We start from the raw sequence: 25648 nt of genomic DNA, 5'->3' as shown, positions 1-25648 counted from the left end.
ACCAGAACAAGGAATTAATTTGCCACTTCTCATCTAAAGGCAGGTGTTTAGGTATCCAGGAAAGCAGGACTCCACCACGCACAACTGTCACGTGGGAAGAAAAGAATCATCATTTTGAATGTCCCCTCCTTCCTTCTTTTCCCAGTTTTATGCACAGAGTATAACACCATATGCTGTGTGATATCCCTTGGGTCAGGTGGGGTTGTCCATCCCAGCTGTGTCCCCTCCCAGCTCCATGCACACCCCCCAGCCTCCTCACTAGTGAGATGGGTGAGGAGAAGCAAAGGACTTGGCTCCGTGTAAGCCCTGCTCAGCAATAATAAAAACATCCCTGTGCTATTAACCCTGTTTCCAGCACAGGTCCAACACAATAGAATTCCATACTGGAATGAAGAAAATTAATTTTATCCCAGGCAAAACAACCATGACTAACTATTGACTTGTCACTGTGGAAGTGGGACAGATTACCAGCATTCAGCTTGGCTTGCAGTGTGGCTGGTGCATGACATGCAGACCCAATGTGCCCAGTTAGTGGTTTTTTACAGTGCAGAAAACCCAGAGAAGGTGTTGTTCTCCTGTTATCTTCATTGTACTTGATGCCCTATGCTTCTTGCACAGTCCAACCCAGGAGTCCCAAAAACATTTTGTTGGATCAGATGTTGACATGAAACATGAAAATTTCTAGGCAGGTTTCTGTGTTGTATCTCATACACCAGATGCCAAATATAGCTCTGGGTGCTTCAGTACTCTCAGGTGGCACATGGTTTCTGGCACATCAGGGGCTTTGCTCACTAACAGCTACTGTTTTTTTTCATTGCCTAACATGATTAATTCAGGCAATGCATTTATTACTGGCAAGTTGAGGAGGAGTAAAATCCTGCTGTATTCATCAGCATATGTTTTGTTGGAAGTCTGAAAAATTACTGCATATAATTAATAGTGATTAGAGACAGTGATGGTTATTATGAATTGCCCTTCCATAGAGGTGTCATTCCCTTGTCATGCTAGATTCAAACCAGTGAACCCTTTAGGAACCAGAATGTGAGGTTCCTCTCAAAAATTTTTCAGTAATTGTTATATTTTTGGAGGAAAAGAGAGAATAAACATAGATGAAATCTTCAGATGAGTACTTTGCCCTCCTCATGAAGACTGCTAAAAGCAATGTTCCTGCTCTTGGCTGGTACTGAAATTGCTGTCATCAGTCATCCTGCTTTAGAGCATCACTGTGTTGGACTTTTTGCTGCCTTGGTGGATGATAGCTGTTAGAATGAGCGGGTGGCCAGCAAAGTGTGCAGTGAGCACTGCTCAGCCATTGCACTGGTGACATCTTCCATCTCCCAAGAGACTGAGAGGGCAGAGCAAAGCACAGGTAAGGCTGTGGAGAATGTCAGTCCTCTGTAAACACAGCCAGTGAAACAACAGCAGATACAGGCAGTATCAGTAAGGTCCATCTTGTAACCCTGGGAATGACCCAGTTGTGGTGGTGTGTTTTTGTGGTTTTGTGGTTTTCCCCTAAATAAACTGGTACCAGGTAGCTGGAAAAGGCTATTTAGCAATCTTTTCTAGCAATTCTTCTCTCTTCTATAATTTTTTTCATTATATAGTGCACAGTCTGAGAGAAAAATGTCAGGTTCTGTAAGGGGGAGAAAGTCTTTATTGGTGGAAGAGCTATACTACCCCATTAGAAGTGAAGAGTGAGCAAGGTTTGTAATGAGATCAGTAGGAAGCAGATACGCTATCAAGAAGAGAAAATAGTTCTTCCTGTGGATCATCTCTAGTGAGCCAGAATTTTGCAAAATATTTCTTGACTTATACCATCAGTGTACCAAAAACTGTTGTGTCTTCTCCAAACTTTAAACACTCTGGACTGCTGAAACATGAAAAAAAAAAACCCAAGAAGAATACAATGAGTTCTTTACAATTTGATATTCAGGATACAAACAAGAGCTGAATAAGGTCAATCAAACTATTTAGATTCAATTTTGACCCTTAAATATTTTTTTTAACTGTTTCAGAATATTAACTATAATAAGCTAAATACAGACCACATAGCAGGAAGCATAATTTTTCCTCTAGAAAGTAGCAAAACAGCCTTCTTCCACTTAGAAAAGCTTTTTTCTTCAGCTTCCCTAACCAAGCTACTAAAACAAAAAACACCTCCAATCAGACTCCTGGTGTCTTTTCAAGGACATGGGTTTGTATTAATCACTTTTCATGTTATCTTCTCCCAGTAAAAGGCAAAATCACTTGAAAGAGTAGAATGGCACTGGCCACAGGGAAGAAATCGGGAGCAAGCATTAGCTTTGTATGAGTGTGCATTCATGCTTCAAAGCAGAGTGAGGAACAGCTGACCCATGCTAGAATTCAGTTCATTAGGATTGTTTTGATTGATTACATAATTGCATGGAGGAAGTTTTATATGTTCCTAAAGCTAATTTTGATGAGAAACTAGAATGTCAGTCAGAAAAGGAAAGAATAAATAAAACAGCTTTGTCTGCTGCAGTACTTAATCAGAGCTTAGAACACAGGCAACTATTTTGTATGCATTTATTATGTAAAATGAAGATGACAATGAAGAAGGTTTTAAAATTAGAGAATATGTTGAGTTCTATGAAACAAAACCTTAAATAAAAGAACAAGATAGAGGGGAGAAGGAAAAGGGCAGTTGAAAACTGAAAATAAGATGAACAATTGTGATCTGTGAAGTGGAAAAAAGACATTTAGACTATCTGACAAACAATCTTCAATGTGAGGGGTTGTCTTTAAAAATTAATTTATATAATTTGGATTTCTACATAGATAAATCTGTGAATTACAGGTTTTTTACAGAGCAGCTCACTTTTACCATCCTGTAAGCCTTTGAACTATCAAGAATTTTTGATGTTCCTGCCCTCCTTGGTGTCACCAGTAAACTGACTCAGCTTGCACTCAATCCCTTCATATAGTTTGTTGATAAAGACATTAAACAAAACTAATCCATTAGTGTGCATTGCAGTGGGGAAACATACTATATCTATGTTAATAAAAATTAAAAACCAAACAGTTCTTTGATCTTACTATCACTGATTTATAAGACGTTTTCCTGTGTGCTTGAGCAAACAAATGTCAAGGTTTTTCTTAATAATAAAGAGAGATCCTTAAAGTATTTAGTAACACACACTAAAATAATAGGGGAACAATAACTTTGGAAAAAATCTGTTTCCTCCTGAGATCTACATCCTTGATATGTCTGCTACCATTCCGAATTAGACTAGTTCATGTCCAGAGCAATAAACTCTCTATCAAAGATGCAACCTCAACAGCAGAACTGAAGTTTGTGTAGCTAGATAATGGCCCTTGGGTGCAGTGCTGCCTGGGGAATGGCACAGGTTACATGATGGCTTTTTAAACAGCCGCATTGAAGATGCTCCCCTCGTAACCCTTCCTCAGGCTCTGCCTTTTCTAGCATACTGAATGCTGTGTGCTGTTATTCATATCTCTAAAAGCATAGGGAAATGCCTACTAGGGAAGGAGGTCTGTGTAGTGACAATTCTCATAAAAATGTGCAGATACAGGGGAGCCTGGATACTGTGTACACCTTTATATTCAAAATGAGCAAATTCATTTAGCTTCAATTGTCAATGTGAGACCTAGACCAAGAGTCTGTGTAACAGCCTGTGAAGTGCAAGTTATAAGTGGCTGATAATGAAATATTTCCCGGGAAATATTTATGCAACTTCAATTGAGTAGTCATGCCTAATATTTTACATGCTCTATATTGAATTATGCATCAGATATCTATCTGCCAAAGCTAATATATTCAGAATTGTAAAGGCTAGTGGATCATCTAGAACTATCAATCCATGTGTACCCCGTTGTGGCAGAGAGACAAGGGAGATACCAGATGACATTGATGTGTAAGAATTTAGAGAGCTAGTGCCTAGCTTCAGTTCTCAAAGAAAAAAAAAAAGTGTCCTTTATTAGAAAACTTTCTGAACAAGATTTTGATAGAATTATATGTGCACCTCTACTTGAAGGGGTTCTTTTGCTAGAAGAGAAAAATTTACTTTGCGTTATAGTAATGCCAAGAAGATTTTACTGAATTTCAGTGGTGAGTGTCAGTTGAATACATAAAATTATTTATTTGTGTGTAACATTAGTCTTGTATGAGGTTGGTTTAGTCAAGTAGTAGTTGAATTCAAAGCCTGATTCAAAGACCGATTTTACCTGTTGTCAAACTCTGAAGCTCCAGAAAAGTCTAAGACTCTTCACAGAAGTTCTGTGAGATCATATTTCTTTCTAATTGTGTGCCATTGTAGGGCAGCATATAAACATTTTGTCTGTGTAAGCATCTTTTCATTCTAATTGCACTGATACTTCTTCAAATGGAGACTATCTTGTATAATTTAGAAAAAAGAATGTCAAAATAAAATTAGGAAGATGTTTTCCTGTGCTGTGCAACAGTTAGATACAGCATCTTCATACTGCATTCAGAACACTTGCCTGAAATGCTCAAATAAGAAGTCCCTCTGTTCTGGGGGCAGGGAGGAAGAATTTGTTACTGCATAGCCTACTAAGGTTTATAGTGTAAATATTTGTGTATATGCAGAGATATAGATATGTGATGTATGTATGACTTGTTCTTTTTCCTTTAACAAAATGTTTATATGTAGCTGGGATAAAGTATAAGCTAAGTTATTGTTTAGCCCATAGGACTAATATTTTGGTAAAAAAATACAGCTTTTGGTTAAAACTTGGCTTGAATATTCACTTATTGCAGAGAAAGCAGTTACACAGCTTATGGTGCTAAAGAGTGGGGGCTCTGTGGTGTTGAGAAGGCTTTTTTTGGATGTTGTATGGTCAGTGAATATTTGAGAGTGAGGAGGTTGAGCTCCTTCACAGATTAGGCTCTGAACAGCCTTTCAGCATCAAGCTATGCAGACATGCATGTGCACATCCAGACAAACAGAGCAAATAGTCTCAGCAGGTGGGCTGCAAACCTCTTGTGTATCTTTTAGTGAGAAACATTGATGCTGTAGAGATACCAACCTCAAACCAGAATGTAATAATGTAAAGTTAGCTGGAAAAAGCTAGTGAACTGGATCATCTGAAGTGGGATCATATGCAAGTCACACTGCCTAGACACAAAGAATGGTTCTGTTCTCATTAAGAGAGGATGATGGATTTCTTTGTCTCTCTGTTTTAGGGTATTTTTTTAAAGCCTCAATTGCAGAATTAATTGATACAAACTTCTAACTATAATTCATGGTTTCCCTCGCTCAGCACCTTGGAAGATCATTCTGCTGATTTAGAAGCTTGAATCAAAATATTTAATTCCAAATGATGGTGATGTGAACTTTAGCTTGAAGTTAATAGAGAATATATGGCATTGTCCTACTTTTCTAATCTTTCATTTGTGGCCACCAAATATGTTAAAGATATGTAAAGAAATAATCTCACAAAAAACTGAAGAGCCAAGGAATTTGTGGCATCCTGTGGAAAATATAGGCACTATGCCTTATTCATTCATGTGCATTTTTTCTGCGACTTAATAATGACGAGTATTTCTAAACCTAGTGTGAAATATTATTGAAGAATAATTACTTTTTCTTGCTCAAATGCACAGACATTTAAAATAGTTATTATAGTTTGGAAATGTGTTTATTACAGAGAATTTGCTGATAAAAAAATAATTACTTGGCTCTGTGATGTTTTCAATTCAAGAAAAGCAGTAACAGCCTACTGTTTGGTTATTGTACTTTTCATTAAAGCAGCTGGTACTGGCTATTCTCAGAGTGAGGATATGAACCATTGTTCTGATGCAATAATTACTGCTTTCATATGGAACCATCTGGTTTTACCTCTGTTCTCAGTATTTTTAACATCAGTAAGAAATAGTGAATATTCATAAAAGCAGAGTTTTTTATATAATTTTCAAATAATTAGATTTATTTGCTTTGTTTCAGTTGATTTAATATGGGAGACTAGACTTTTAGCCTATCCTTCGGAAAAAACCAAAGAATTTTTAAGGACATGCCCTGAATACGATTGGATGATCTAGAAGAAACATAATACAATTTGTGGCATTTTTGTGGGTTGGGATATTTTTATTTGATTGCTTTTGTTTTTGGTTTGTTTTACTCTGAATTGAAACATTATGTAAAGATTTGGCATTAGCAGCACACTTGGTAGAGTCTCCAGTGTTTTACGTCAAATAATCATGCAGTGCTTTTTCACAGTGTTGCCAGAAATAAGAACACAGTTGAGTTAGGTGACTGGGTGTCCTCTTTAAGATGGATTTAGATTTGTCTTAGATCAAAAGATATAAAAATGTAGCTTCTTTATTCACAAGTTCATAGAGTGGTACCAAACTTTTAATTACAAGATTCTGCTAAGAATTAAATTCCTAATGCAAATTCAGCCCCTAATCCCACAGGTTTGGAAGAATGAGGAATATATCAAGGCTATTTGCTTTTTCCTACGCCTGTCACAAATGTCTAAAATGTCTGTGGTTAAAGTACTGCTAATGACTAGTTCAATTACCTTCAAAAGGATTTCGCTTCTTCACAGTTTAACAACATTTTAAGGAAACCCTAGTTATCAAATGAGGTCCTCTTCCTTGTCTCTCAGTGGTTTTCTCCTTGCTAGGTACAGAAGGGAACATTTCATAGTTTCAAGGGCATTTGTGGCAGAAAGTACATAATAATATTAATTGAAAAACCCTCCAGGTACTTGTCATAGTCCTGAAGAGATCAACCTGCTCTGGCACTGTGTATTCAGATAAAGCTCTGCAAGCAGCAGGATGCTTGGATTTATTACTCCTGCCAGACAGCAGGCACAGTTTGCTGGTAGTGGTTTATCAACAGCGCTGTGGAGTTTTGAAAACTGATGGCAATTTTATTTTATATTTTATATTTCACATAAGGTTTTTGGGCAGGTCGTAGTGGCACTTGGTAAAGTATCATGATAGCTGAAGACAGAATCAGTCCTCTGACTGCAGAGCATTAAGATGGCAGAAAACTATTAAAACAATTATAATCTATTATAAAACAAGTCAACATTGATAACTCACACACATGGGAGCTTTATACTGAAAGTTGTATTCCAGTATGAAAGCTAGAGCTTTGAATACGTCTAAAATGTATGGATCTGTTCAGCAATCTTGATTTTTATTGAAGTAACTGAATAATCCTCTCCAAAGAGTAATTCAGACACAAGGTTTTACTGAAGATGAGAGGATCTCAAGTGAATAAATTTAACCAAATTTTCAGACAAGGAAAGCTGAGTCATGCTGATCTCTGGGTGTTTACTGTTCTAAAATTATTCACCCTAAAAGTTGAGGTTGTCACATCCTCTTGGTGTGTGAAAAAAAGTGACGCTAATGGAAAACTGGGGTGGAAGACTCCCAGAGCGGCTTCTTCTCAATGACACCTGGAGTTTCATCTCTTGAACCTTGTCCAGGAGCCTGGGCTGGCCAGTTGGAGCTGAAGGATACTGGTACCGCTAGGTTGCTGTGTTCTGGAAGTCTGAAAATCTTAAGAGGATCTCTTCTGTAGTTATCTTTCCTTTTTGAATATATGATATATTTTTTGCCATGTTTTATTCAATGTTAACTTCCTCAGATTCCTGTGATGGTTGTGTTTAAAATACTTAATTTGGTATCTTTGAAATACCCTTGAGAAAAAGAGTCAGTCTATAAATAGTTTTCTAAGTTGTATGACAATTTTTAGAGTTCACAGTAAACTTTAGTGGTATATTAATGATTTCAAAACAAGCATAATTTTTTACTGTTTTCTGATCTTGCTGGATGGCTCCATATGACTAGGATTTTTATTACCACATTCTCACCTGATTTCCTAACTCTTGCTATAAAATAAATTTGGCTCTCCTATTACTGGTGATTAAGTGTGTTTAACTTTCTAGTGTCACTTGTCGTTTGTGTGTTCCATACAGAAGTTTTAGTTTCAGTAAAAAAAAATCCCATCAAAGTCCTAGGTTATTTTCTTCCCTATCCAACCTATTTATTTTTTAACACTGATAAAGCAACCTTCATTTTGTTTCAGATTGGCGTCAGCAGTCATAGGACAGATTTTTCTCTATTATATGAAGAATTTCTCCAAGTTTCCTTTAATCAAATTGTTAGCAATGGTAAAATCAAGAGAAGGTGAAAAGACAAACCTGCTTTTGTGTACAGAAGTTCATTTAAGAAGTGGCTTATTTTGAAGCGGGCACACATAAAAAGTTTATTCAAGAACTAAAAAAAGACAAAACCAAAGATCATTCAAGGCACTGTGAAAATCTGTCTTGTGCTCTTTTTGGTCAGCATGCAGCAACTAAAATTTAGATAAAATAATACTAAAAAAATATTTTCACTAATCATGCAGAATAAGCAATGAAAATTGCACATACTCTTCAAAACAAAACCCCTGTCTTTTATGTGATACTGTGATATGGGTGTCTTTGTACAGTTACTTGGATAGTAGTTATTGCAAGGAAACACCACATCATTTTCTGAATAAATGTTGCAATTAATTGTCAGTGTCATTTTTATCTCAGGATATAGCTATTGCTGTTTTTTTGGAAAATGAAAGTAATGTGATAATTGAGGCCAATATTTGCTTGTAGTGTGTGCACAGATTTAGTGGCTGTACTGAATCATTGTGTCACAAGGAGGTTTAAGACCTCATTAGGAACCTTTGTTTTATGCTAATATTTGGGAAGCAGTCCATCCAAATCCAGAAAAAAACCCAACAAACTAGCAATAAATATAAGTAAGAAAAGTGTCAGAGAGAAATAATTGGATTTTTCACATCTTTTCCACAGAATCCAGAATGGGAGCATGATCTGTTAGTACCTCCTCTTGTTGTCTATATCTATGTATGTCTACACTTTTTCACAGGATTTTGTTTCCTAGAACCAATATTTCTGTATTACATGTTTTAAAGAACATATATTTTTGAGGGTATTCTGAAATCTTTGCAGAGACTCTGTATCAACATTTTCTGCTTGCCTATAAAGGTGAAAATTAGAATAGCAACATGATGCTGCAGCAAGAACAAATGCAGTAAAATCTCTAAATAGCTTACAATAATGAGCACATTCATTTTATAAAAAATTAAAACATGCTAGAAAGAGGAAACTTTTTACCACACCATAGAAGACTTATTAATAATGCCTGCATTGAAATTAGTTAAATTTTTATCCAAATATTCCTGGAATAAGAAGGATTTTAGATTACAGGGAAAAAAAAAATATAAAATTACACTCAAGTACATTGGACATATTTTTGTCATTAAAAGTTGCTTTTGCTCTTTTCATATTACACAGCGTATGTTAATGTGAGATCAGAGTATAAGTAACCATCATCTTCTAGTCAGGATGAAAATATAAAAATTGAATATTCAGAATTTTATTCTTTTTGCGGGCTTTTTTCCTAACATTTCAAAGGGAAAAAGTTTTTGAAAACCATGATGTTATATTTCATCTTTCTAGATATGCAAAATGTCTGGAAAATTAATGAACATTTTGCATGTCATATTCAGTGTTGCTTGAGAAAGAATGTTCTTGCATCTAGTAGCTGAGGACGATAGGCTTTTTGTGCTGGATGGCAAAAAGGAGTAGGTGAGGAGGTAAGGAGAAATAACATAATGAGTTGTCTAGCAGGACCTTTTTCAAGGCCCTGTAAATTGGTTCAATTTTTTCTAATTCTGATGAATTTTGGTTTCTGAATGAACTAACTATTTTAGCATAGTCATAATAACAAAATTATTATCTGTGAGCCATTTGAAACTATACCATGTTTCAAATTAAAAAGAAAGGGAAACTTTAATTTCTAAATAGGGTTAAAGGCTGCATGCATACATGTCTTATGTATTTACTTTTTTTTTTTTTTTTTTTTTTTATGTCCAATTAATGTGTCAGCACACACTGGGATGGTAATGGAAGGACAAAGTGGACCTTTTACTCTGGCCATGGATCATGTGATCAACTTCTGGCTAAAGCTAGGTAATCAAGATGAGGGCATATGTTCAGCACACAATTATTTTGTGTTTTAGTGAAAGAGGTTGCTGTTTAGTGAGCAGAATATTTGTACTTATTTGTAGTACAGGATATTGGGATTTATCACAGAATCTTTCACCCATCTGGGGACTTTTGTACACATTACAGAAACATTGTACAGGGTAAACTCTCTGGTATAACTACATATCCTGTAGATATTCCTGTGGTATTTCCGCATTTCTTTAAAATAAAAGCTGCCTTAACCTAAGGAAAAAAAAAAAAAAAATAATCAAGTTGTTCCAGAAACTCTTGGGAGGATTTCTGATTTCAATCAAAAGTCCCTGAAGTGCATGTATATATATCCTTTTATTCCTGACACTGAGTAGAAAGAATTTTCCTTCCAAGACTCATAAATGTAAGCTGTTGCAGCAGTGACACTTTCTTCATTTAAGAATAGAGGAGTTTCAGCCTTCTCGCTTAGCCAGGTTACAGGATTATGATCTTCCAGCTGAATGAAGCATCTGTGAAAGCAGTGTTGTAAAGCTCCCTAGAAAGCACCTCTTGTAGAACATGTCATCATTATGGCTTCACATTCATGACCTCTAGCTAGCAATACTTTTTATACGGTACTGGAGCTCCTTCTTACGGGCATCTTGAATCAACAGGGAACCCATTCCTTGGTTTGCGTAAGAAGCAGATAGTGACATACTAATCTACAGGCAGAATCCTACACACTGTCAGTGGGGGGGCTAATTACTATTTGCGTGAAGCTGAAAATTGTGTATATCCTTCTGTAAAGAATTACGCTTAATGACCATTGTGGCTCTGCAAGTATACGCATTTAGTTTTTTTCATTACCTGTAAAATTCAAAAGTGTTTGTAGTGACCTTAGAACAAGTAGACCTACATACATTAAAACAACAGTCAAGTGGGTGCAGCCCACAATGTTATTTACAAAAAATACTATATGACTCAAGTAAATTATTTTACAAGACACTAATGAGTTTTGCTGAATTTCAGCACAAATTTGGTGGACTGGATAAGTGTTTAAAAGCTGAAAAACATAGAAAAACAGTTTCTTACTTGGAATCTTTCTTGGGTTTTTCCTTTTAACATTTTGGATAAATCTAATATATCATTTGAAAGAACATCTCTGAAAATACATTAGTCTGGATACAGAAATACGTGGTGAGAAGTTTTTAAATCATCATGACCCTATGGATATGAACAAATTATTTAAAGTGTAGGAAAAAAAGTCCTGAATGAGAGTGCTAGTGGCATTAAACCTGGCTTCCGTAAAAATAGAGTGGAATAAATTTAATTTATCGCTTTTATCTTAAGTTAAGATACTAAAAATACATAAAGATGTTAATTTTTCTTTTCAAAGGTGGGAAAATGGAAGTGAGCAATGCCATAGTGCTGCATTACAGACAGACTAGTCCAGCTGAAGATTCAAAGGCAAAGAAGACAATGTGGGTTATAGGTAGCATTGCATAGAAAAAATTATTTCTTTTAGCCTAAACAAAACACAGCTGTGTTATTGATGACAGATTTTTGCCTTGATAAAAATATTCCTTCTTCAGATGTAAGCATAATTATTCTATTATTAGAAGTGGTAACAAAGAGATAAAGAAAGAAAACTTTTTGTACACTGTTGTCACAAGAGATGGGTGTGCATACACTCCTATGTAATATTCTTCTTCCTCTTCCTGGCAAACACAGCAGCATTTGTGCTGACCAGAACTGCCCTGGACAGAGAAAATGGTATTCAGGCTGATGTCTGTTTTTGAAGGGATTATTCAGGTTTTGTTTCAGCTTTTGCAATGAGTAATTACTTTGTTACATTTTGTTTTTGTTGTTTTTGTTTTTGTTTTTGTTTTTTTAAGCTAATGCATAGAGGGAAATTTTCTTTCATCTTGACCAATGGTGCTGAAACACAAAATAGCCAGGATAAAAGAATACACTTTGGCCATTGATGTTACGCTGTGTTCTGTATCATATCTATTCTAAGTAATTTTGCTCCTCAGATTCTGTATACAGAAACTGTATGTAGGCAGTCTATCTAGTCATGAACATAGTAATAAAATCCCCAGTGGAAGCTATTCAAAGATCAAAATGTGAGAATATAATTTAGTAGTGTTATTTCTTCATTATTTAGTTTTGTAGCTATTCCCTTCAATTCTCTGATTAAAGCCTTGCAATTGGCAGTAGATCTCACAAAGATAGAACTGCAGATAGATAGATAGATAGATAGATAGATAGATAGATAGATAGATAGACAGAACTAGTTAGAAGAGCTTCTTTAGACATTAGCATACTTTCATACTGAACTGAATATACTTTGTCAAAAAAATCTCATTTTTGGAGACCTCTCCCTAGAAAGCTTATTTTCCTGTAGTTACTGAAGACAGTGGGAGGGAAACCCAGGAGTATATAATGCCACAAAATAGTTTTTTGAATTTGGACAACTCTAGGGTGCTTCTCTTTCTTCCCTATTATGTGCTTAGTGAAGAAAGCTGATAGGATTGTCTTGATATATCTTTATCTGGCCTCATATAAGTTCTCCAAAAAATGCTTTTTCATTGGTGCCTTGTATTCAGGCATCAAATGGAGTGACTAGTATAATTTAGAAATGTATGGATAAAAAGGAAAAATGGTGACATTACTTTAAAAATGTATTTTGCTACTTTGAAAATGTTATATCTAAAGAGAAAATTATTTGGATAAATTATTTATAATCAAACACAATAAGAAAAACCCAAAAGTTTCAATGAAAATTTGCATTATAATTGGAAGTGGAAAAGGGAAAGGAATAAGTGTTTTTCATAATGTTTTATTCATAGACAGCATGACAAGACAGATAGATGAAATCAATTCCATTTGTCTGTCATAAACAGAAATGTCAGTACTTGGGCAAAACTTTTACCATAATTTGTATCTGTGACTCTTATGAAGATTGGGAAAGTAGAACAGACATTAAACCTAGAAGTAAACAGTTTCTTATTCAAATATCTGTTAGAGAAGTCGTGTTTTGTATTTTGTGTAATTAACACCATATTTATCACTTAAATTATCAGAATTTAGCAGAAAAATTGCCAGAAATGTCAGTGGGATGTATACTTTTTTTCAGAGTTCATGAGAAATAACTGTATTTTTCTCTCCTTCTGTACGGAGATCCAACCTTTTTTATTTTTAATTACTGTGGCTTAAAAAAAATAAAAAAATACTAAATAATTTTTCAGGCTTCATCAATGACCATGTGTATTCGCTATGGAAATTACCATGTACTTCCATTGCAGGATACAGGTATTTAAAAAATCAGTGAATTTCAAACCCTCCTAATACATCTGGTTTACTAATGAGAGTAATTCCTGTCTCATATATGCTCTCTGTATAATTTTCTTGGTCAGGAGTAGCTCTTTAATTTGCATAAGTTAAATTACAGCCTGTTAACCATTTTTGCTGTGTCTCCTTCTCCTGTCATTGCTTCAGATGGTGAAGTAACTGGAAGAGAAATGACCACGCTTGCAGAAAATGTTGAACAGTTCACTTGCATTGAAACAAGTCCCAAGAGATTTTAGTAACCTTTACACAAAAGATAGTAAAGGGCAAGATGTTGACTGTAGCTCTTAGGTTGGCAGTCTCCTTATCAAGAGCTGCAGTAATGTCCAGGTTTATGCACTCCATTTGCTCTCATTGAAAATGCAGACCAGGCATATCACATACTTAACATTCAGCAAGAGTGGAATCACTGCGTCTTACAAGAAGTTACTCTGTCTTACAAGGAAATGCCTGTTAACAATGTGTTAAGCTGAACTTGAGAGGTGAAAAGGACATCTGAATTATGAAAATTTAGTTTTTCCATAATATTGCAACAGTAATACTCATAAGTGAGTCAATCTTTTCCCAGCAAGGCCAAGTTCTTGTCTTTACACTGCCAATAACTTCCATATCTTGCTTATATTGACAGCTATATTATAAATTTTTAATTTTTTTTAATACAAACTCCATTTTCATCTTATCCTCTGATTAGTTGGTACAGCTTTTTATAGTAGCTAAGGAATGAGAGCAGCAGCCCCTATTTCTCTTAACTGTTTTGTTTTTCAACTTTAAATTCCTTCTAGGCCAAATATCAAAGAATGCAAGCTCACTAACAAGACCAATCTGGCAATGATGAGGGAAAACCTTGATTAATAATTAAATGTATATTTTAGGCAGTGTTGTGGCCTAATGTTGTAGATTATGAGAATTTTTTTTCTGAATACAAAATATTGTGATATGAGATAGACTCAATAGTTTTGAATTGTGCTACTTGGAAAGTATGGTTATATTGAGTGCTGCATAAACACTGACATTAGATTTGTTTTCGCATGTGAGATGGTCCACAACTGTAAAAAAAATAGGGTTTTGAATCATTCAGATAGAGTACAGAGTGTTTGAATTTTTTTCCCCTCATCTTCCTGAAGCATCCAAAACGACTTTAAATGTAGCAGCTGCACCATCCTTCTAAAGTCTGGTAAATTTACAGTAAGTCTGGAGATTTTATCTCGATTTATTTATGTTTTTAACTTTTATCTTGTATCATGAAATTGCCATAAAAAGTTGTTTTCCAGAGGACAATTTTAAAGTTAATTTTCCAAAAGAATGGTTCTTTTTCCCTTTGTACAAAGATAAATACACCTCCAGAGTCACACCCTGACTTTTTAGTACCTTGTAAGCAATTTACAGAAAGGTGGTGGCATGATGAGTATACAGAAAAAGGTGCAGATAGTATTTCTTGGATTTTCTATTTCTGTTGCATCTACATAGCATTAGATAAGATAATTTGATGGAATAAAATATGTAAAAGAATATTAATGAATTTGCAGCCCCTGGAAAGGAGAAATGATAGATTATTAGAGCTCAAGAAAAATACTTTTTTATTTATCATATATATCCTGTAAAAACCTGAGACAAAGTGGTTGTTTTTTTTTTCAGAATTAATGTAATCACATGTTTTCTAGATAGCTGGGGAACCTTCTGCCCTCCCCCAATGAGGTTTGTTTTAATTTATTCTCCTGTGGAAACCACAAGAAAATAGGAATATTTTCCCTCGCTGATCACACCTAGATTTTGTCAGGACACTAGCTTTCAAATATGGAAAATTATTATTCCTGCTACATCACTTGCACTTATTTTATCAGAAATATTGAATTATTAAAAGTAGAAGTTATCTATTCAATTCATTCTACCTCATAGTTGCTTCTATATCGATGTGTTCATATTTGCACAAAATATTGAAAGTTTATTATAATGCTTCTTTTTATATTTCCTTCTTATGCAAGAAAACAGCAATCACTTCAGTAAGCATTTGTGTCAGTTATATGAAGATATTTGAGATCACGTTATAAAATGTTCTAGCTTTACAGTGATTTAGATGAAGCAGATTTTCACCTTCTCTATATTCTGTACAGTAGAAGTTGCATCAGTAATTTAAATAAATTAGGAGACAGTCCCTGTAATAAGAAACACCAGAGATTCAAAACACTGGTGATTAAGTAATTGGTGCTGTTTGTGATTAGTCTTCACCAGTATGGACAATTCTTAACATGATGATCCTCTGTTCTGAATCACATTTCAAGAAGAAAAACTAAACAAAATAGCAGCAACAAAAATAATGCACTTCTAAACATAGCAAAAAGGCAATTCTGCAAATTTTTCATATGAATAGGAAAAATTTGTAGGAAGTACAGGGGAAGGTAAGTACATTTTGATTTAAGAATCCATAATGATGTGGTTAATACTGCTTAATGGAGGTGTCATGACTGTATTCCTGAAAATATTAAAATATTATATCTGCCACTTATACTTTTATACTTTGTGAAATGCTATTAGGTTATGCAAGCTTTATCTGTAATTTCTTTCTCATAATGTACTAATGCAAATGTTTCCAACCTTCCTTGGAACATTTCTCTGTTGAAGCTTTCTTTCAAAAATTTAAGAGAAAGTTTCTCTTTGGAATATAGTATATGGCTAAACAGTCAAAATTTCTTTTTTTATCATTTGATATTTCAGAACTAGAGTAGAAAGCCAGAATTTTCCTGTGCTAATCCATCTAGTAGGGCTCTGATATATGCCCTCCTCCAGATCAATGGAGTGAGTGCACTAGCGTTTGGCCAGCAGTCAACCTGCTACAGGTATCAAACTGCAAATAACTCATTTGTACCTCCCTAATAGGTCCTGGATTTTATTTCAAGACAGAATTTTATTTTAATTTAATCCCAGAACTTTTGAAAATATATTGTGATCTCTTGTTATGTCTACTTTAAAAGTTACCTTAAGTGTATTTAAGAGTACTAGTTCCTTGTTCATGTTCATCTTCTAAGATATCTAAACCTCTGCTACTTGAACAGAAGAGTCAACAGTCTTATATGAAAAGCCATAGTCATTATATGAAAAAAAGAAAGATAACCTTTAGGTAATCATATTGACGATTACTATTTTGATGAGGAGAGGCAAGGCGAGGTGAGGCAAGGCGAGGCGAGGCAAGGAGAGGAGAGAAGAGGAGGAGAGAATAATTCAGCTGGAACGGCTCACAGTGATGTTCCAGTCCAGCTCCAGTCAAACACTGAGTACAGAGATCTGCCAAGACCTTGTCCTGTAAGAACTGGTTGAGAACCTGTGCTGCTACTAAAGACAATAATCCAGATTTTGATTGACAATGATTACCTTGATTTTGTTAGGCTGCAAAACTTGTTTTTTTCACCTATAAGTTAAGCAAGGCTGTTGCAAACCATTCTGTGGAGCTAAACTCCTGATTAGGGCCAACTCTTGATGTTCTTGGTGGTCTGTGGTCATCCCTGTGTAATTTAATGTCACTAAGAGGCCTCAGAAGAACTCACAGAGCCACTGTTTACCTGCTCTCTTCTTCCATGCTCTTTCACCACTGAGAAGAAAAATAATGGACCCACTTAAATAATTTTTGTTCATACTCTAGATGTCCTATGTATGAACCACGGAACAGCAGTAACCTGCTTTGGTTATGACAAAAGCAGTAGCCTGCTTTTGGTTATGGCATCTGGTTATTTAAAAGCCAGGCTGAGGCTAGAATGGAGAGATCTACAAATTCTTCAGACATTAGTGAGGGTTACAGATACTTTCTTCTGGGGACAGACTGTTGATCTTATCAAATGGACAATATTGTGGTTTAAACTCTAAAACTAAGCATATACTTTTCTGATTTCTGCTAGTGCAGGTATTTGCCTTCTCCTCTTTCTTTGTGTCAAAGACATGCGTTTAGAAAGGTTTATTTTTAAGGTGGGATGAAAGAGAAAGCTCTATGATTTTTAGATAAGAAAAGACTAACTATAAAATTAAGGGAGGATAACCCTCTTTGTTTGTGTCAGTTCTGTCTATTTTCTCTCTGAGATACAAACTGAACAACTTGCAGCCCTGTGAAAACTGTCACCAAGAATCTAGACATCATCAGCTGAAAAGAAAAATTTCTTTATCTGAATCACTTGGAGGTTGTGATATGTTACTTTTAAAATAAAACTTCAAGCATAAGCAAGTTATTGTTTCTAATTAGCAGAATAAAAAGGATTGTATGGGAATTAAGAGTAGAATGCTGAACTACAATGGACTTTTAGATCATGGTTCTCTGTACATATCAACTTATGGTTCTGGAAAAATTGTTTCATTTTCTTCTGGTTAATTTTTTTCTTTGTCAAATCTAAACTAATCTTTTAGTTCAGGGAGTATGTCCCCTCAGAACTGGCATCTTCTTTGTATGGTGTTGACACCTAATGGAAATGGATCCTGTTTCCTACTTACTACTGTTCCTCTGCAGCAGTGACTTCAAAAATTAGATTGACTTCCAAACAGCTTTGGAAAATTAGAGGTATTTGCATAGAAATTCCTGTAATATTTGAGTAAGAAAACAAATTACTATTCATTTTTAAGGCTACATTTTCATATTTTCTTTTATAAGAAAAATGAAAAGCAATGTGACTGCATAAATAGATTTATTCCCATTTAGGCATTTTTATGACAGTTCTGTACAAATGTGCTTCATATGAAATATAGGTTGTCTGGAATTAACTTGGTAAAATAAGTACCTAAGCTTTCACAGCACTTTCTAATTGCTTCATAATATACCTTAGTATGATGTGCTTATTATTTGCTGCTCTGTTCACATATGAATAAATCAATAGCATGTTAAACACTTTTTAGGAGGATACAGCATCATGGCTTAATAAAATTAAGCCTGATTTCCTAGACTAATTTCCTTTTTTTTTACTGAAAAAATAGGAAATATAAACAGTGTTCAAATACATTTTTTGTTTCTCTAAGTGTTGTGCCTCAGGAGATCTTAAAAATCATGATATTTCAAAAACTTATAAATAGTTGAAAAATTAATTCATTTTATCAGAGTCCATAATAATATATAAAACTGAAGAGGTCTGAAATTTAAGAGTTTAATCCTACTACAATAGATAGGGTTATTTGAAATTCCAACCTCTATTTCAGTATTGCCAAGGTTAGATCTCAAAAAAATATTCAGTGCATGCAGTTTAGTAACCAGAAAATCTCTGAGGGATTTAACTCTGAGGATTTTCTGAGGTCTGCAGATGCCTTTTTACTTTTGAGGTCTGTTGAATGTTCAGAGAGGTAGACAGATCTCAGTTGAGACCTGAGAAGAAATTGATGGAGCTTCTGGAATATCAGTCTAGCCTATTCTTTCACAAATACCTTGACCTGTATGTCTCAATGCCATGGATTAGTAATATTTATTGAGGTGATTAAAATTGAAGTACTTTATGTACTTTTAAAGTACCAGTTTAAGTCCAGACTAGACATGTCATTAGTCTAATCATGAGAATGTAATGCTCAATCCAATCAAAGACATATTATACAAACTTATGGTCAGATGAAAACTCTTTTTATTATTAAAAAATAAATAACTTATTTTTTAAAAATATATGGAAAGCAATTTTATGTCCAGAAAGAGTAGATTAAGAAGTTATATTTCCTGTACTTAATTTCTGGAATTTTAGATTTACAGTCTTAAATGCTGAAATGTACTTTCATATTTCTAGGAACTGAGCATTGCTACAGTCACTTCCAAAGATTTTTCAATGATCTTAAAAAAATTTATCAAGTATTTCTATTATTTTCTTCAGCTCAGTCTATGAAAATCTGCTAGAAATTTTTCCTGCCATTTCATTCTGCTTTGCATGTGCTATTGCAAAAAAAGAGGCCCTCTGAAAATATGTCATCGTAGTCTTCAAAGTCAGGAAATATTGAATACCAGATTTGTTTTATCATATCTTTTGTAAAAATTCATTTTATTTGAAGAAACAAGTTATCGTAACAACAGTCACAAACATCCTGTTTGTGAATGTATAAAAACTCCACTATGTTAAGTCCTTGCATGTTGATAATTAACACTGCAACCTAGGAATGTTTCTTTTAAAATCATGTTTATCTGGAGAACTTAACCCAACTGTCTCAGCCTGTCTTCATGGGAGTGGTGTTTCATACATCTGATCATCTTTTACCTTCCTCTGGACTCAGCTGAAAAAAATCCAAACCCTCCTGGCAACCCCAGAGCTGAATGCATTGCAGAGGGGCAGGATCCCCTTCCTCCCCTGCTGCCCACGCTGCTCTGGATGCAGCCCAGAGTATGTTTGGCTCTCTGGGCTGGGAGTACACTTTGCAGGGTCATTCAGTTTTCATCCACAAACATCTCTAAGGCCTCCTCCTCAGGGCTGCCCTCAATCCATCCACAACCCAGACAGTGCCCGTGTTTGGGATTGTCCTCATGCCTGTACAGAACCCAACACTTGGACTTGCTGAACTCTGTAAGGCTGTACCTGTGAACCCTGTAAGGTCCCTCTGGATTTGCAACTCTTCCCTTTAGAATATCAGCCACTTAACATAGCACAGACTCAGACTTCATAATCCATCATGGAGATCAATTATGTTGTTTGTCCCATCTCAGGTTCCTGGACTCTCCCCATAAATATTCAGGTACGGAAGAGTGTAAGAAGAGGGGAATGTATAGGTTCTGGCAATTCATGCTCTAGGGACATTCTGGGCTGTGTGTTGTCTGAAACCTTCTGTATTTAAGTAAAAACAGGTTATATGAGCTTTCAATTTAGTATTTCTAGATTCCACAACATTCTGAGACATTTACCCCTTCTTTTCTAGTTCCTATCTTATTTTTCTTCTTCTGAAATGGCTTGCTTAATGCTTCTATTTAAAATTAAGGTCCTTGTCTCTGCCAGTATTATAGTAAGATATATTCTTCCCTTACTGAATATTACATGATTATGAAACGCACCATTTTACTTAGGAATTTCTAAACACCTTCCCACGTTTTATGAATGTTCTTAATTATAATGATGATGCTTCAGGAAGGTGTTATATTAATTATATTATATTATTATATTATATAAAACTACTAAGGTTGCTGGGTTGTTTTTTTTTAATCTTAGTTTCCATGAAAATAAGGTTTATACAGCTCTGCTCTTTGTCAGAAACTAAGCTGATTTTCTTCGTCTGATACCTTTATGTTAACTGAGATACCTTTATGGTCACTGCTGCTTCTAATACCAAGTAATATTTCTATCTTTGTCTATCAGATAGAAAATTCATTGATATGAAACCAAATAAATCTGAATTTGGGTAGAGAGAGCTTCATTAGGAGTTCTTTTGAAGCGAAAGTACAGTACAGAGAAGCTCTGTCTTGAATACCTGCTTATTTGAAAGACTGGTAAAAAACACATTAGGCTGTATAAGTTGTGACAAGGAATTTGGATTCAGTATTTCAGGCTAATAAAGGGAAGAAATTCAAAGAAAGTATGTAGTGCAAGGAAAGTATGTGGGATGTCTGTTGGATAGAGTTAAGAGTTAAGTAGAGAAAGGGGATTGTTTGGTTTGTTTGTTTATAATTTTGTGGCCAAAATAGGAGAAAACAGAGATTAAGGTGTCCAAGAAATTCTGGGATGCTGCATCCATATAGCATATGGAATATTTCAATTTACATGCTTTTTATGGAAACTGCCCAAATATACTGAAGACAGTATAATAGACACATATCTGAAACTGCTAGAGACTAGAGATTTAGTTTAGCTAAGACCGAAACGAAACCCTGGAGCATTTTTGTTCTCAGGTTTTTCTCTTATGGTGTATTAAAGATGGTGGCTAATTTCTTACTTTTGCACAGAAAACATCCGAAAAGTTGTTGTGTGCCTCATAATAACACCAAAATGCTAACATTCTTTTGCAGAAAGCATCTATTAAGCATGATGACTTTAGTATGATGTTTAGAGTTGCAAACTAATAAGAGCTAAATAATCATGTTCAATCTCTTCAGACACAACATTCCAATGTGTGGACTTGGCAGCACTGGGAAATGATTAGGCAGTCTCAAAAATTTTGTAGGGTTTTTTGTTTTTTTTTTTTTATTCCTAAATTTTATGTTATAAAGATTCATTTTATTTTGCAATTGAATTTGACGTGTATTTTACATTATTTTAGCTAGGGGAAGATGCTTGCATTATGTTTTTTCTTCCATGAGACTTGCATTTTTCTGCTCTCTTCATGTCATCTGCAGTTGTTCTAACGGACTGTTCACTAGGCAATCAGCCAGCTATTTGAAACACCTGCAGTACCTGTACTGATAAGGCAGACTGCTCACTGAAAGAAGTCTGTCATTGTTTGAAAAGTAGGATAAGTTGTGGAATCTTCTGCATGTTAGGTAATTAACTGACTGACTAGGTTTGCATTCTTAATACTGGCAGAAACCCTTATTTGCTATGCATCTTAGACCTAGTATTAACAGCATTTTGCTGAACATTCAGCTGTCTCTTTCACATAATTGTCATAGTGATTGTTAGACTGTGTCAAAGTGATTAAACTTTTTTTCTTTCATACTAGTTCAACTGTATTGTTCTGGCTAATTTACTCGGTTACAGAAAGTAAGATGCAGTCTGGAAAGGCAAGCACTCAAAAGTATTAAATCATACTAAATATGCTTCATTTTGATTTTTAAAATGTGTTTTTCTGGGTTGTTTAATTCAAACACATAATGCATCAGCCATGAATTTCAGAAGCAGCAGATACTATTTTTTGCTTGTGTTTGCATTCTGATGCCCTTCTTTTTCATTTTCTCAAATCAACAGATCTGATATGACTCTTGGCAGCAATGACTGTATAGAAAAGAAAAGGACAATCCTTTAGCTAGGGATTTATTCTGAGTCCTCACTGTTGAAAGGGAACTTGACTCTTCCAGGCCCATGAATAAATTTAGATTTTATTTTCTGTGTTATAAAAAAATTGCAAGGAAAAGACTGTTGTTGAAACAATACCATTGAGATTTGCACAAAAAGCTTCCATAAAAGTACTGTACACAAAAAAATCTGAGTATAATTTCAGTGATATGAAATCAGATTTAAAATCAGAGTATTCTTTAGAATGAATATTCAATCAGAATATTCATTCATTATTATTCCTGGGCAGCCAGGAACTTTCTTTTAACTCATTGATGCCACAGTATCTTTGCTTCCACATAATGAATTTTCTCATTTCACTTGGAATGTCAAGAAAATGTACGCATCAGGGTGGTGGTTAGAATTTATAGAAAACTTCATCTTGTGACTTTTCTTGCCCATACAGAACCAGACTTCTAATACACAAAACAGATTTTATTTGCCTGAAAGTCCAAGAAGCAGGATCAGATTTTGCATCTAGGCACTTTTTGCATTGTGTCTAAAAGAGGGGCAAAACTGTTTCACAGAATCACAGAATCACAAAACACCCTGAGTTAGAAGGGCCTCACAAGGATTATTGACTCCAGCTCCTGTTCCTCAATGGCACTGTCCCCAAGATGTGTGTGATATGCTACAAGTCACACCATGTGCCTGAGAGCTTTTTCCCAGTGCTTCTCGAGCTCTGTCAGACTTGGTGCTGTGACCACTTCCCTGGGGTGCCTGTTCCAGTACCCAACCACCCTCTGGGTGAAGAACCTTCTCCTGATATCCAGCCTAAACCTCCTCTGACACAACTTCAGGGCATACTCTCAGGTCCTGTCACTGTCACCAGAGAGAAGAGATCACTGCTTGCCCCTCCTCTTCCCCTCATGAGGAAACTGTAACTGCAGTGAGGTCGGTCCTCAGTCTTCTCTTCTTCAGGCTGAGCAAACCAAGTGACCTCAGCCACTCCTCATATCGCTTCCCCTCAACGCCCTTCACCATCTTTGCTGAGTTCCTTTGGACTTTCTATAATAGTTTCATGTCTTTCTTGTACTGTGGCACCCAGAACTGCACACAGGACTCACTTCAGGTGAGGCTGCCCCAGCTCAGAGCAGAGCAGGACAATCCCCTCCCTTGCCTGGCTGTGATGCTGTACCTGATGCACCCCAGGACACAGGTGGCACTCTGGCTGCCAGGGCACTGCTGAACCATGGTCAACTTGCCACTGACCAGGACTCCCAGGCCTCTTTCTGCATGGCTGATTTCCAGCCTCTCATTCCCCAGTCTATCTGTATATCCAGGTTTGCCTAATCCCACCCGTGCTTGTTAAACTTCATGTGATTAGTAATTGTCCAACCCTCTGATTTGTTCAGGTCTCTCTGCAGAGCTTTCCTGCCTTGGAGAGAGTCAGAAACACCTCCCAGTTTTGTATCATCTGTAAATTTATGTAGTATCCCTTTCAGTCCTTTGTCCAAGTAATTTATGAAGATGGTGAAGAGCACAGGGCCAGCTGCTCACTCATCATGTGATATGTGAGACTGACAGGCTTCTGTTTCTGTGATCCTCCTTCTTTCTATTTTTGAAAATCAGGACAATATTTGCTAGATTCTGATCACCTATGACTCTCTGGATTCCCATTTACCTTGGTTTCTAAGAAACATAAACCACTGCCATTTTCTCAAGTCCAGAAATCAAACCATATTTCTACTAGTTTATCCTGTTCTTTAAGAAAAAAGAAGCCTCCTGCAAGCAAGTCTGTGAGCATTAGTGTGGCCAGCAGGACCAGGAACATGTTCATCTCCCGGTACTTGGCACTGGTGAGGCCTCACCTTGGACCCTGTGTTCAGTTTTGAATCTCTCACTAAAATAAAAACACTAAGGCGTTGGGTCATGTCCAGAGAAGAACCATAAAGCTCTGGAGGCTAAGTCTTCTGAAGAGCAGCTGAGGAAGATGGGAGTATTTAGTCTGGTGAAAAGGAGGCTCAGGGAAGACCTTATTGCTCTCTACAACCACCTGAAAGGAGGTTGTAGTGAGATGGGCGTCAGTCTCTTCTCCTGGGTAACTAGTGACAGGGTGAAAAGAAATATCTTTAGCTGCTCTAGGGGATGGTTATATGGGCTAGTAGGAAAAACATCTTCACAGAAAGTGTTGTCAAGCACTGGAACAGGCTGCCCAGGGAAGTGGTTGAGTCAGTATTGTTTTTAGATGTAGCATTTGGGGATGTGGTTTACTGGTGGACTTGAGCAGGGATGGGTTAATGGCTGAATTTGATGTTCTTATGGAATGCAATACATTTAGTTTAATTTTTCTTTTTTCACACTACTAGATTATAGTTATTTTTATTCTTAAAGAAGGAAAAACAGAAAAAACAAGAGCTAATAGGAGGAGTTATGATGATGTTCATTATTCTTTCGAAGTATCTTCTTTTGGTCATGACTGAACTTTAGCTGCTGCCAGTCAATATTCTTTGAAGAAAACTGCCTACTAGCAAAGAAGGGAGTTGTGTCAGAAAATCACTGTGAAATTAGGGTGACAGGAATAGAAATATGAGCCTGAAACAGAAACAGACAACAGCAATGGTGTTTATTGCATTCCATTTTTCCTGTATATTCCAGTATAAATATTTATGACTTTCCCTTTGACTGAGCTTAGCTCTGCAGAGTTTTGTGCCAGGACCATGGGGCAAATAATTCCTGTTTTGTTTTTTTTTTTTTTTTTTTTCCCAGGTGCCTATCTAAATCTAAAAGTCTGTTGTCTGTAATTGAGGGGAAGTTTCAAACATTTTTGTGTTAATCACACTTATATTTTTAAAAGGATCATCAGTACTGATAATCAAACATAAAGCATATTGTTTTCATTACCTTCTAACTGCTCTATGCTATAGAACTGTCTGCCAGTGCTAATGTAGAAAAGACCATAATGTGAAGCCATGACAAATTGGTATAATCTCTGAGTCTTCTGTTTTGTCATTCCATGGCCAAAATGATCCTGTTATAAGGACAGAAATTAAATGTATAAATACTTTGTCAGCTCTGTATCTGCTTTCCAAATTGCATAAGTGTGCCAGATCATTCCATTATTCACGCAAAACCTCAGGTGAAGGTATGAAATCCATGATCACAAAAGTACTGGGAGTATTCACTCCATGAAGTTCAGTGATTTAATTGTAATTTTTGTGTATGTATAAGACTTTGCTAGCAGACCTGACTTGCAAATAAAGACCCCTTGGAAGCGAGCTTGGAATAAAGCCCAAGAGGAACAAAGAGAACTGTAAAAAAATCACCAAGCATGATTTATGACCTTTCAAAGAATTCACAACCTGCCTTCAATGGATCAAAACCAGACACTCTTTAACATACACACCTAAACTGTTGTGTTTTTGTTTTGTTTTCAAGTTATTCACTGTAAAGTTTAAAAACATCCTTATATTCCA

Source organism: Poecile atricapillus, chromosome Z (genome assembly GCF_030490865.1).
Source record: "Poecile atricapillus isolate bPoeAtr1 chromosome Z, bPoeAtr1.hap1, whole genome shotgun sequence".
NCBI classification, from domain to species: Eukaryota; Metazoa; Chordata; class Aves; order Passeriformes; family Paridae; genus Poecile; species Poecile atricapillus.
This window is presented reverse-complemented; position numbering follows the sequence as displayed.